This window comes from Pleurodeles waltl, chromosome 2_1 (assembly GCF_031143425.1).
Source record: "Pleurodeles waltl isolate 20211129_DDA chromosome 2_1, aPleWal1.hap1.20221129, whole genome shotgun sequence".
Taxonomy (NCBI): Eukaryota; Metazoa; Chordata; class Amphibia; order Caudata; family Salamandridae; genus Pleurodeles; species Pleurodeles waltl.
The window spans coordinates 273,774,701-273,788,309 of record NC_090438.1 but is presented as its reverse complement, the minus strand read 5'-3'; positions in this window follow the sequence as shown (position 1 = coordinate 273,788,309).

Below are 13,609 nucleotides of genomic sequence, written 5' to 3'. Positions count from 1 at the left end.
GCCAAAATGTGGAACACTCTTTCCACCCACCTGCGCCAAACCAAAGACCTCCCTACCTTCAGGAAACTTCTCAAGACCTGGCTGTTCGAGCAGTAGCAGCAGCTCCCCCCCTACTTTTGTTCCACTCCCTCAGTGCCTTGAGACCTTCACGGGTGAGTAGTGCGCTTTACAAATTCTTGATTGATTGATTGATTGAAGACTTGGCTCTTCATAAAAATACCTTGGGACCACAGAGCTACCCACCTTGTCCAACCACCTGGATACCCTCTTGGGTGATTTGTGCGATATACAAATCAAGATAACATAACATTAGAAGTCTTACAAGACATCTTCAAATCGCATCTGCCATTTTGTGGCTGCTACCATGAATAGAGGACCAGCCCTGTCCACAATGCCTATTATTTTTCATTCTTCAGTTTCTATTAAGGCATATAGGCCCTCATTACAACCCTGGCGGTCGGTGATAAAGTGGCGGTAATATCCCCATCAGGCTGGCGGTAACTACTGCCAAATTATGACCATGGCGGTGCAAACTCAGATAGACAGCCACTTTACCACACCGACTGCCAGGGCAGAAACAACAGACACCACAGCGGTAGCCACCTACAGCCAGGCGGAAGTCAATGTTCTGCCCACCATATTATGACAACCCAATCCGCCTCCTTTTCCGGCGCAGTACTAATGACATCAAAAGCCTGGTGGAAACTGAGCTCAGAAGGGAAAGGACTCACCTTGGGAGACAGAGGGAACAACCACGCCACCATGGAGCCTGAACTTCAGATCTTCCTCATGCTCTTCTACGTCCTGCTCCACCACGAACACCAACAACGGCAAAGACAACCACGGTGAGCATAGCCGCCTAGCACACAAGGGGGGGAGGAAAACGACAGTAACACACACACGCAACACACACCCCCCACCCCCAACACCATACACACAATCAGATGCAATAAGATAACATATTTACCCCGTAACCCTCAGGAATAATGCAAGTACTACAGGAACTGATGAAAAGTGAGTGTAATAATATAAATACGGTAGAAATACGAAAAATCTATCTAATGGTATATACATTTGTACAGTTCAGGGGACACTGCCCAGTCCATATTGTCCGTGGGCCACAGGGCCAGAGGCCAAAGTCCAAGGCCCCACTTGTCACCTGCAACAACATGGAGAGAATACTGCAGGGGCATCAGCTGGAAAATAGGCAGGCACCTTAGGGGGACAGGGGATGGGGAGCACCTCAGCCGGGAGATAGAACAACACCACTGGTCCTGGAGGGGGCAACATGCCCTGTGCTTGGTCCTGGGGAGTGCAAGGCCACAGTCTCTCAAGTGGGTGACTTGCCCACATGCTCTGGAGGGGGCAACATGTCCTGTGCTTGGTCCTGGGGAGTGCAAGGCCACAGTCTCTTGAGTAGGTGACTTGCCCACTGGTTCTGGAGGGGGCATCGTGCCCTGTGCTTCTGATCCTGGGGAGGATGAGTGAGTGGATGGCTTACCGACTGGTTCTGGAGGGTGCATTGTGCCCTGGGGAGGATGGGGTGAGTGGGTGGCTTACCCACTGGTTCTGGAGGGGGCATTGTGCCCTTGCTTCTGATTCTGGGGAGTGCAAGGTCACAGTCCCTCAGCTGAATGTCAAACCTACAGGATTTGCAGGGGGTAGGCTGCACTGCAGCCCATGGAGGCAGGATTACAGGCCGTCCGCTGGCGGTGACGGATGCTCAGTGGTGGTAGTGGTGCTGCTGCAGTCGCTCGGGGTGGATGTTCCAGCCCATCCCCTGCAGCCTCGGATGGTTGCTCACTGGTATTGGTGCTGCTGCTGGTGGTGGTGGGGGGAAGCTCCAGCCCATCCCCTGCAGCCAATCCCCTGCAGCCTCGGATGGGTGCTCGCTGATGTTGGTGCTGCTGCTGGTGGTGGTTGGGGAAAGCTCCAGCCCATCCCCTGCAGCCTCGGGCGGCTGCTCACTGCTGGTGGTGGTAGTGCTGTTGCTGCTGATGGTGGTGGGGGGAAGCTCCAGCTCATCCCCTGCAGCCTCAGATGGCTGCCCACTGCTGGTGGTGGCAGAGCTGCTGCTGCTGATGCTGGTGGGAGGATGCTCCAGCCCATCCCCTGCAGCCTCGGATGGCTGCACAACCATGGTTGGTGGTGGGGCCTCCGACTGAGTCCCTGCACCAGGGCCCTTGTCCTTACTCCCTGCTGGTGCAGGCCCACTGCCCTTCCTGGCAGCTGCTGGGGATGGATTCTTGCATTTTCTGGCAGCACTTGGGGCAGGCTCCTTGCCCTTCCTGGCCGCAGCTGGGGATGGCTCCTTGCCCTTCCTGGCAGCAGCTGGGGATGGCTCCTCACCCTTCCTGGCAGCACCTGCAGCAGGCTCCTTGCCCTTCCGGGCAGCAGCTGGGGTGGGCACACTTACTTTGAGGCTGGTTGGTGCCCTGGATCCTTTCCCACCACTAGTGGGTGTGGAGACTAGTGGTCCCATTGCCTGGGTGACTGAGGTGCTTGTCTGGGTTTTTGGCACCCTGGCCAGATGTGAAGGACGGGGGGGGAGGGTTAGGGAAGAGGTCAATGGTGGAGAGGAAAAACTTCTTAGGGACACTAGGGTGGGAAAACGGAGAAGGTTTAGGAGTGGAGGAAGAGGAAGTGGTTGTAGGAGGTGTCTGTCTGCTGTGTTTAGGTGCAGATGCATGGGCTGGATGCTGTTGTGAGGTGGATGGCTGTTGGGTGTCTGAGTGCTTGCGGTTGTGTACCTTGGGAGGGGGGGCAGACACAGTGGGAGAGGACAGAGGGGACGTGTGCATGGCTGTTCTAGTGGTGTCTGCAAATGAGGTGTGTGTTCTGCTAGGTGTGGTTATGGTGGTAGTGGATGATGGCGCAGTGCATGCAGGTGTGAGTGTAGACAAAACTGGGATGGAGGTAGAGGAGGAGGAGGAGGGAGACACAGCGGAGGCAGTGGAAGCTGGTATGTCTGCATTTGAATGGTGTTTGTATGAGTGCCTGTGGGATGATGTGTGGTGCTTGTGTTTGTTGTGCCACTCTGGTGTGTTGTCTTGTGTGCATGCTTGTCTGCCTGTGTGCTTGGGATAGGCTGGGGTTGAGGGGAATGGGTTTGGGAAGAGGAAGTTGGAGGGAGGACAGTAGAAACAGGGACAATGGCTGCCATCAGAGAGGAGGCCAGAGCCTGGATTGATCTCTGTTGGGCCACCAAGCCAGTGGGAATGCCCTCCAGAAATGCATTAGTCTGTTGCGTTTGGGCTGCTAGCCCCTGAATGGCATTCACAATGGTTGACTGCCCTATGGATCTCAGGAGGTCAATAGCCTCCTCACTCAGGGCAGCAGGGCTAACTGGGGCAGGGCCTGCGGTCCCTGTGGCGAAGGAGTTGCTCACCCTCCTGGGTGAGCTGGCACGGGCAACTCACTGAGCGGCTGCTGGGAGGGCGGTGCTGGTACAAATGTGGCAGCTGTACCTGTAGCTGGGGTGGTCACATTAGTGTAAGCCACCACCGTGGTGCTCCCCTCACCCTCTGTCCCACTGGTGCTCTTACCGTCAGGGGACTCTGCCTCCTGGGACCTGTGGGATGCAGCTCCCTCCATCGCCGGTGCCTCTGCTCCTCCGCCAGATGATGCCAATGCACATAAGGACAGGGTGACAAAACAAAAAGGGGTGGGAAGAGACAAAGGATACACTTGGTCAATGGCTGCTCCAACACCACCTTTGGTGTACACACCACCGTCACACACAAGGAACAGCCTCACCACAAAGCAATGCACTACCAGTGATAATGTTAGCCACCAGGGCATGGGGAGGGGCACTGGGACTCACACAGTCCTGACCAGTCCTGGATGCCTACAAGCTAGGTATCAGGATTATCACTTCAGAACCCTAGCCATAAGGGGACCTATGCTGCAGTGTCAGGCCTGGCCTAGGACCACCGACTGACACACATCCCTCACCCGGCTACCCCCCTACCATGTGTAAGTTGTAATGATGGGAACTGTACTAACCCCCTTGTGGCTGCTGTGATGCCCTCAAGCGCCCATCCAGCTCTGGATAGGCCACCGCCAGTATGCGGGCCATCAGCGGGGGCAGGGTTCGACGGGCACCCATTCCTCGCGGGGAGGCCATCCCCAGCTGGGCCTCCTCCGTCTTCCGTGCCCAGCATCTCAGGTCCTCCCACCGTTTCCGGCAGTGGGTGCTCCGCCTGCCATAAACCCCCAGGATCGGCACCTCCTTGGCGATGGCAAGCCATATACCCTTCCTTTGATGGCCACTGACCTACAAAGGAAATGCACACAGGAAAATAGATTTAGCTAAACAGTCCTGCCTGTTACACTTATGGCCCACCATACCCCTTCACATCACCATTTGCAGGGCCCAGCACACAAGCTGTACGCTGCCCAGGGGACATCCACCCATCCCCCCTACACAAGGCCTTCACACACACCACTGCATGCTTTCATGCCCCAAGCATCGTGCTCACAGTGTACTTACCTGTTGGTCTGGAGGCCCATACAGCAGTCCGTACTGGGGTAGGACCCCATACACCAGTCACTTCAACTCCATTGAGGTGAAGGCAGGGTCCCTTTCCCCAGTCACATGAGCCATGGTAGGTTCTAGACACAGGTCACAGAAGCACATGCAGTGTAGGTCCTCTTGTGTTGAAGCTCAGGTAGCAAGTGAGTGATCAGATAGAAAATGGCGGTCACGTCCGCGGTGGTGCATACCATCATTGCCGGCATAGATCACCACTGCCCACTGTAACCCCTAGGGCCCAATGTTAACCAATGAGGAGTTGCACTGCGGTTCCCGACCGCCTCCAGCAACGGCGCACAACGTCAGCGGAATTACCTTACTTCCACCTGTCCCTCTACACTGGACAGGCAGATGCCATTTCGGGGGGGGGGGCAGGCCCTGGATAATAACAGCGTCACAGTTCTAATTTGGACATACAGGACAAATGCCACTTAAACATTGAAATTTAACATCATGCATTCTACTGTTGTGGCTACGATGTTCAGTTTGTGACCGGCTCCTCACTCTTTTGCCCCATAGATTGCTACCGCTGTGGATGAATAGGAGATGGAGACATATCGCCGTGGTGGACATATCGCCCTGGTGGACTTGGCAACACTGGAGGACAGGCACATTATCCTCACCTATAGACTTGACAGGGCCACAATCACAGAGCTGTGTGCCCAACTGGAGCCTGACCTGATATCTGCTATCCGTCACCCCACCGGGATCCCCCCTCTTGTGCAATTCCTATCTGTGCTCCGATTCTTGGCAACTGGTTCTTTCCAAGTAACAGTGGGCTTGGCAGCAGGAATGTCACAGCCAATATTCTCAATAGTGCTCACAAAAGTGTTGTCTGCACTGATTAAGCACATGTGCAACTACATTGTTTTCCGGTGGAGGATTGGGCCACAGTGAAAGCTGACATCTATGCAATGGAACATGCCCCCAACATCATTGCGACAATTGATGGTACACATGTTGCATTGGTCCCCCCGTCAAAATGAACTGGCGTTCAGAAATCAAGAGTTTTCACTCAATAAATGTCAAGCTGGTGTGCTTGGCGAACCAGTACATCTCCCATGTCAATGCTAAGTATCCTGGGTCGGTGCATGATGCCTATATCCTGAGGAATAGCAGCATCCCAAATGTGATGGGCCAACTACAGAGGCACAGGGTGTGGCTAATAGGTGAGCCCTGGTTCCCACCAAGTACATGTTGGTGTATGGGTATGTTGTGGGCCATATGGGATAGAGCGTGGCTAAATGATGTCCCTTGATATTTGCAGGTGACTCTGGTTACCCCAACCTATCATGGCTACTGACCCCTGTGAGGACAAGAGCAGAAGAACATTATAATGAGGCACATGGGTGAACAAGAAGGATTATGGAACATACCTTTGGCCTCTTGAAGGCCAGGTTTCAGTGCCTCTATCTAACAGGTGGATCCCTTTGCTACTCACCCAAGGTCTGCCAGATAATTGTGGCATGCTGCATGTTGAGCAACCTGGCACTGAGACACCATGTGCCTTTTCTGCAGGAGGAGGAGGCTGGAGATGGCCGTGTGGCAGCAGTGGACCCTGTGGATAGTGAGGATGAGGAGGCAGAGGATGAGGATGAGGACAACAGAACTGCAGTGATTCGACAATACTTCCAATGACACACAGGTAAGACCGTGTTACTTAATATTTCATTTTCAATTTACGGTTTATCTTTGTCACTGGCATGCTGTTATTTCCCACTTCTATGCCCACTCACTGTACCTTTTGGCAACTTATTTTGCAGATGTTGGTGCCCCACTATCGCTCCTGGTGTGATCACTGCAGCCAACTACTGGTCTTTCCTATTTGAACATTACTGTACAGTTGAATTGTAATGTTTGAACCTGGTTAAACAAACGCATACTAAAATAAGTTTAACATACTCTTTACTTGTATTTTTTTAAAGTGTGTTTATTTAAGTGCTAAGAAGTGGAGGGACAAGTGCAATGGGCTGGGGTGATGATGGAGGAAAGTCCAGGGTATTGTTCCAGTCTATTGGTAGCACAGGTGCATTGTCCAAGGGGACATAGGAAGGGGAGCAATGGCAGTTCAAGGTGGACAGGGTGACATAGTGGGACACAAGGGTGACAATGAGGAGAGTCTCATTTCCTGGTGAGGTCTTGGCAATAGTCTCTGACTTCTGCCTGGATCGCAGGGAACGTTTGCAGGGTGGTTCTCCTTCTGCAGGGAGAGGGGTGCTGGTGGCCTGTTGGTCCAGTGGCGGGTCCTCCTGGCCACTAGTGGCAGCGGAGGTGAAGGCAGTTTTGATGTCTGGCTAGTGGCAGCGGCCCACTGTTGTATGACTGCCTCCCTCATGATGTTGGCCATGTCTGCCAGCACCCGTGCAATGGAGACCAGGATGGTGTTAATGGCCTGCAAGTCCTCCCTGATCCCCTGGTAATGTCCCTCCTGCAGCTGTCTGTTCTCCTGCACGTTGTCCAGGATCTGGCCCAGCGTATCCTGGGAATATTGGTAGGCTCCCAGGAATCTCTGCAAATGCCTCCTGGAGAGTCGGTTCCCTGGGCCTGTCCTCCCCCGGCACACAGCACTCCTCCCAGTTTCCCTGTTGTCCTGTGCCTCTGTCCCCTGAACCGTATGCCCACTGCCACTGACCCCAGGTCTCTTATTGTCTTGGGGGCAAGATGTGTCCTGGGGTCCCTGTAGAGGTGGACACACTGCTGATTGTCGTGTCCTGGGGTATGTGTTCGCTGGGTGGGTGCTGTGGTGGTGTTTCCTAATGGGGGAGGCTCTGTGGTGGTGTGTGACTGTGCCTGGGTAACCGACTGTCCAGAGGTTCCTGATGGGCCAGGTTGGTCATCCAGATCCAGGCGACCAGAGTAGCTGTCATCATTGTGGGCCTCTTCTGTGAGGGGACTGGATAGTGCTGGCACCTCTTTGCCGCTGACATTGGCTGAGGTACCTGTGGGGATGTAAATGGAGTGTTATTGTTTCTGTGTGTGACATATTGTGCATCGGTAGGCTGCCCTGTTTGGTTGTATTTACCCTGGCAGCTTTAGCTTGTGTAAGTTGGTATGTGGTGGGCTAGCTGATTCCTTCTAGTGTGTATGCTTTAGTGATAGGTGTCCATGCAGGTCTGTGAGTGGTGTCCATGCATTGGTATGGCATGCAGAGCTTGGCATTGGGATGAGTGAGATGTGATGGTGGGGAGTGTGTGAGGTGGTGGAGTGATGGGGGTGAGGGTGAGGGTGGGGATCTGTGATGACATCAAGGTAGGGGGGTAGTAGTAGTATAGAGTTTACTTACCAGAGTCCAATCCTCCTGCTACTTCGGCCAGGCCCTCAGGATGTATGATTGCCAAGACTTGCTCTTCCCATGTTGTTAGTTGCGGGGGAGGAGGTGGGGGTCTACCGCCAGTCCTCTGTACTGCTATCTGGTGTCTTGCTACCACAGAACGCACCTTTCCCCATAGGTTGTTCTACCTCTTCCTGATGTCATTCCTGGTTCTTGGGTGCTGTCCCACGGTGTTGACCCTGTCCACGATCCTCCGCTATAGCTCCATCTTCCTAGCAATGGATATCTGCTGCACCTGTGCTCCAAATAGCTGTGGCTCTAACCTGATGATTTCCTCCACCATGACCCTTAGCTCCTCCTCGGAGAATCGGGGGTGTCTTTGTGGTGCCATAGCTGTGTGTAAGGTGTGTAGGTGAGGGTGGTAGGGTAGTGTGTTGGGGTGTGTGATGTGGGTGCGTGAATGATGCATAGTGTTAGTGGTATGTGGATCTGGTTGTGTGAGTGCTCTTGCTATCTCTCTCTGTTGGCAAAAATTTGTAGTCGTAAAGGGTTGTGGGTAATGTGGGTGTGTGTGTTTTATTGTGGTGTGAGTGGGTGGGTGTGGTGTGTTTACGGGTGTCAGGTGTGTGTTATTCAAATTGTCCAATGTAGTGTTGTTTTGTATGTGTGTGTGTATTTTGAGTGCGGCGGTATGTACCATCAATGGTTTGCCACCATTGAATGTTCACTTTGGTGATTCCTGGGTCACTCCCACGACCACCACTGCGTCCATTTCTCCTTCATCAAACCCCCAACACACCACCACTGACCCACCACCCCTTACCGCATGTGGGACAAGATCCCCACAGAATGCCTGAACTCCCAACTGGCAACGAACCCCCCCAACACCAACTACCCCAACACTGTGGCACACAACCTCACAAAATGGATCACCACCTGCGCAGACTCACTCGCCCCCCTAAGAAAAAACATTACCACCTGCAACATCAATAACGCCCCATGGTTCGCCGCAGAACTCCAAGACTCCAAGCGCAAATGCCGCAAAGCAGAGAAAGCCTGGCGACAAGAACCCTCCACTACAAACTTCTACACCCTCAAAACCTCCACCCGCTACCACCACCAACTCATACGCACCACCAAAGGAGCACACTACAAGGAACGCATCGACAACAACTCCCAAAACAGCAAAGAACTCTTTACCGTCATCAAAGAGCTCTCCAAACCCAAAGCCAGCAACCTAGACCCCCCCACACACACAGACCCTCCGCAACGCCCTCTCAAGCCACTTCCACCGCAAAATCCTAGACATACACAACAGCTTCATACCACACGCATCCGCCACACACCCCCCCCACCCGACCAACACAGACCCCCCTCATACCCCACCAGTCTACTTACCACCTGGGCCCCTACCCCCGAGGAAGAAACAAAAAAAACAATTACCTTCATCCACTCTGGATCACCCTCCGACCCTCGCCCCCATCGGATCTACAACAAAGCCAGCCCAACCATCGGCCCCATACTTCGAGACATAATCAACAGCTCATTCAACACCCTCACCTTCCCAGACCCGTGGAAGCACGCAGAAGTTACTGCACTGCTAAAGAAACCCAAAGCTGACCCAGACGACCTCTCCAACTACCGCCCCATCTCTCTCCTCCCCTTCCCTGCCACGGTCACTGAAAAACTAGTGAACGCCCGCCTATCCCACTTCCTCAAGGAGAACCACACACTTGACCCCTCCCAATCTGGGTTCTGCAAAAACCATAGCACAGAAACCGCCCTCATCGCATGCACTGACGACATCAGAACCAAAGGTGACAGGGGCGAGACTGTCGCACTCATTCTCCTAGACCTCTCCGCAGCCTTTGACACAGTCTGCCACCAAACACTTTGCACACGCCTTCACAGCTATGGGATTCAACACAAAGCCCTAGACTGGATCTCCTCCTTCCTCACAAACAGAACCCAAAAAGTCTGCCTCCCACCCTTCCAATCCACTGCCACCAAAATCATCTGCAGAGTCCCCCAAGGCTCATCCCTGAGCCCCACCCTTTTCAACATCTACATGATCCCTTTAACCAACATCCTCCAACCACACGGCATCACCATCCTCTCCTACGCAGACGACACCCAACTCATCTTCTCCCTCTCCCGCAACCCCAATACCGCCAAAAGCAACCTCCACACTGCACTCCTCGACACCGCCACCTTGATGACAGCCAACCACCTCAAGCTCAACTCCAACAAGACCAAGATCATCAGTTTCGGCCCCCACAAATCCATATGGGACACCTCATGGTGGCCCACCGCCCTAGGCCCCACATCTACCCCAGCACCCAAAGCACGCAACCTTGGCATCATCCTCGACCCCTCCTTCACCATGACCCAGCAAATCAACGCCGTCACCGCCTCCTGTTTCAACACACTGCGCATGCTGAAAAAAACCTTCAAATGGATTCCCACAGAGACCAGAAAACCCGTCACTCACGCACTAATCAGTAGCAGGCTAGACTACGGCAACGCCCTATACACCGGCACCACACTCAAACTCAAGCGCAAATTCCATAGAATCCAGAACACAGCCGCACGACTCATCATGAACCTCCCCCACCACGAACATATCACACCACACCTCAAATCCCTTCACTGGCTCCCCATAGACAAAAGGATCACCTTCAAAATCCTCGTCCACGCACACAAATCCCTCCACAACACCGACCCATCCTACCTCAAAGATAGAATAAACTTCCACACCCCCACCCGCCACCTCCGATCCACCAACCTTGCACTCGCCACAATCCCACGCATCCAACACACCACCACAGGGGGGCAGATCCTTCTCATATCTCGCCCCAAAGGCCTGGAACTCCCTCCCCATCAACCTCTGCAAGACCCAAGACCTCCTTCTCTTCAGAAAAAAACTCAAGACATGGCTATTCGAACAGTGATCGTCCAACCTCCCCCCCTCAGCGCCTTGAGACCCTCACTGGTGAGTAGCGCACTTTACAAATTTCTTTGATTGATTGATTGATTGATAATGTGATGGGCGTAGGTCTGTTGGCGTAACGGTGTGTATTTTGATACTGCCAGTTTATCACTGACCTTTGGTGTGGCAGACTTGTGTCTGTGGCTGAATAGGGATGGATTGGTGTGTGTGTGTCATAATATGGTGAACGGATATCTGCCGCGGTGGCAGTATGTTGGTGGCAGTCAGCATGGCGGTAAGTGGGATTTATTGCCAATGTCATAATGAGGGCCATAGATTCCTCTCTCCTGTTTTCCTTTGAATATCATAGCTGGCTGCATAGGGAGGGACTGTGTACATTTCATGGAGGGATTTTTATTTGTCATAAGAAAGGCTCCCATGTGTTTGAACACTGGGCCTCTAAAGATGTAGTTACAAAGTTCATTTGAAAACTTACATAACATTCTGAGTTCAATACCGAATAAGATGTTTGATCTTCAGAGTCCTGCTTGTGCAGAAACAGATGCATGTACATAGCAGTGCCTTTGGAAAGGATCTCGGCAGGATTTGTGCAGGAACAACTACTGTTTAACAGAAATATTGGGATTAAGAGATGAGTTTGTGCTGGAACAAGCACATGAGCATTTGCAGCGCTCTGGTAAAGAAACTCACCAGGGATGAGAGTTTGAAGACAAGGAAATGTATTTTCCTTTAGAAGTATCTATTACAATATCCAGACATAATTTGGGTGTTGTGATTTGACAGGTGCCACTCACTGTTTGATCATCTTGTCCCAGTCTCCTTCCCTACTGTACCTTTCCTAATTCCCTGCTCGTGTCTGCCATTCCGAACCTCTGTATCCTTTCAGGTACAGCCAATGCTCACAGAAGGGAAGCTTCTGGAAGCATGCTTGTGAGGAAGTAGGTTGTTGGGGGAGTGCTTCTCAAGCAACAGCCACAATCCTTGTCAGGGTGAACCACAAAAATCATTAAATTAACATGTGCTTAACCCTCTGGAAGCTTGGCACATAAGCAGTCAGGCTTAACTTGGACACAATGTGTAAATTACTTGTGCAGCAAACAAACAGTAATAAAGTAAACACACAACACAAAAAATCCCACATTAATTTAGAAAAATAGAGTACATTTTAATAAATTATTTGACAACAAAATGTATGAAATCTAAGTTGGAGAACTGGAGTTATAACTGTTTAAAGTTTAAGGGAAAAACTAAAAGCGCATAAAATATTATAGGGCCAACTGTGGACTAGTCGCACAAGACCAGGTCAAAGTCGAAAAATATGGCTGACCGCAATGGAGAGTGGGCTGTAAACACAAGAAATGGATTGGGCCCAGTCGGCACTTACCTTTGGCCTTAGAAGTAATTTCAATAAAAATTAACTTAGAAGGTAATGTTTCAGCAGGGCAAGGTTGCAGGCAGTGTCCGAGGAGGAGGTGTTGTTGTTGGGGAGCCTCCGGGCAAAGTTGCAGCAAGATTTCTGCATTCAGAATTAGTCTCTTTTTTGTAAGTAGAAAATCTCCAGCTGCACAACAGTGAAAGATGTAGCCAATGAGAGTTTCACGAGGCTGGATACCCCTTCTGCGAAGGACTGCTGAACAGAATTTGCTGCTGCGGAGAAGAACGCAGCTGGAGCTGCTGCGAAGTGAGACTGACCAGCGATGCAACTTGGGCAGATCATGGCGCAAGGAGGTACCAGTCTTTTGTCCATTCTCAAAGCACTTTTTAGCCAAAACTTTGCTAAGCCCCAAGTTTTTAGGATTTTGGCTGGGGCACCATTAGCACTACTTCCAAGGATCCAGGACTAGAGAGGCACTTGCTGGAGGTCAGGACTCACTCAGGAGAGATCCAGATGCAGGTTCAAGATGGTTGGAGCCTTTTCTGTCCCTAAGGCTCTGGTCAGGAGGCCAGCCAACTAGCCCTTGGAGTCACTCTGGTAGTCCTGGGTTCAAGAAGTGGAGCAGGGCGCAAGTAGCAAGGCAGGCCTCTGAAGGTTCAAGGCAAGCTTTGGGCAGCAGAAAAGTCCTTCCAGGTGCAGCAAAGCAATCTTCTGAAGTACACAGTAGGCCACATCAGCAGGCAGTCCTTTGAGAGTCCTCTTACATGTCTAGAAGGTGAACTGAAGAGTATGCCCGAGGATGCTATTTTATACCTGGTGCCTTCTGTGAAGTAGAAGTGTCTAAAGATTTTCCTTTGAAGTGCTTGGAATTTCTTGCCTCCTTTGTCCTGGCTCCAACCTGACTACAGGTACAATGAGGTAGTGTGAAATCCTTTGTGTGAAGACAGTGAACAGTCTATTGATTTGCAAGTGGAGTTGTTCTGTTTTCAAACCTCTCTGGTAGTCACAAAGGCCCCCTCCATTTTCTCTGAGCCATTGTTACACTACTTTCAGAAAATCTCAGCCTCTGACATTTTGCCCAGTTATCATCCAGTTCCATTCTACCCGTAGTTACTAGGATAGTACAGTACGTGTTGAACCAACACCTGATAGAATACATAGAGTTCAATGACTTTCTTGCTTCAGCTCAAGCAGTTTTCCAACAGTTAAGGATTGTTGTTATGTTTTATTTCTGAAAACAAACTGCTGCTTTGGTAGATTGTTTGTAGATAACAAAAAACGTTGCAGTGAGATACCCATCTGCCCGATGGATATCTTTAACTATGACATACGGTCCTTCACCAGTGGTTAGCAAGAAGTGCTGCGAGCATTTCTTGATAATGTAAGAAACTTTCTATATAAAAGGGGCAGGGGGTCCTTTGCTCTCATCCTATTAGATTAGTCAGCCACGTTTAACATTCTATCCTGGCAACTGTATTA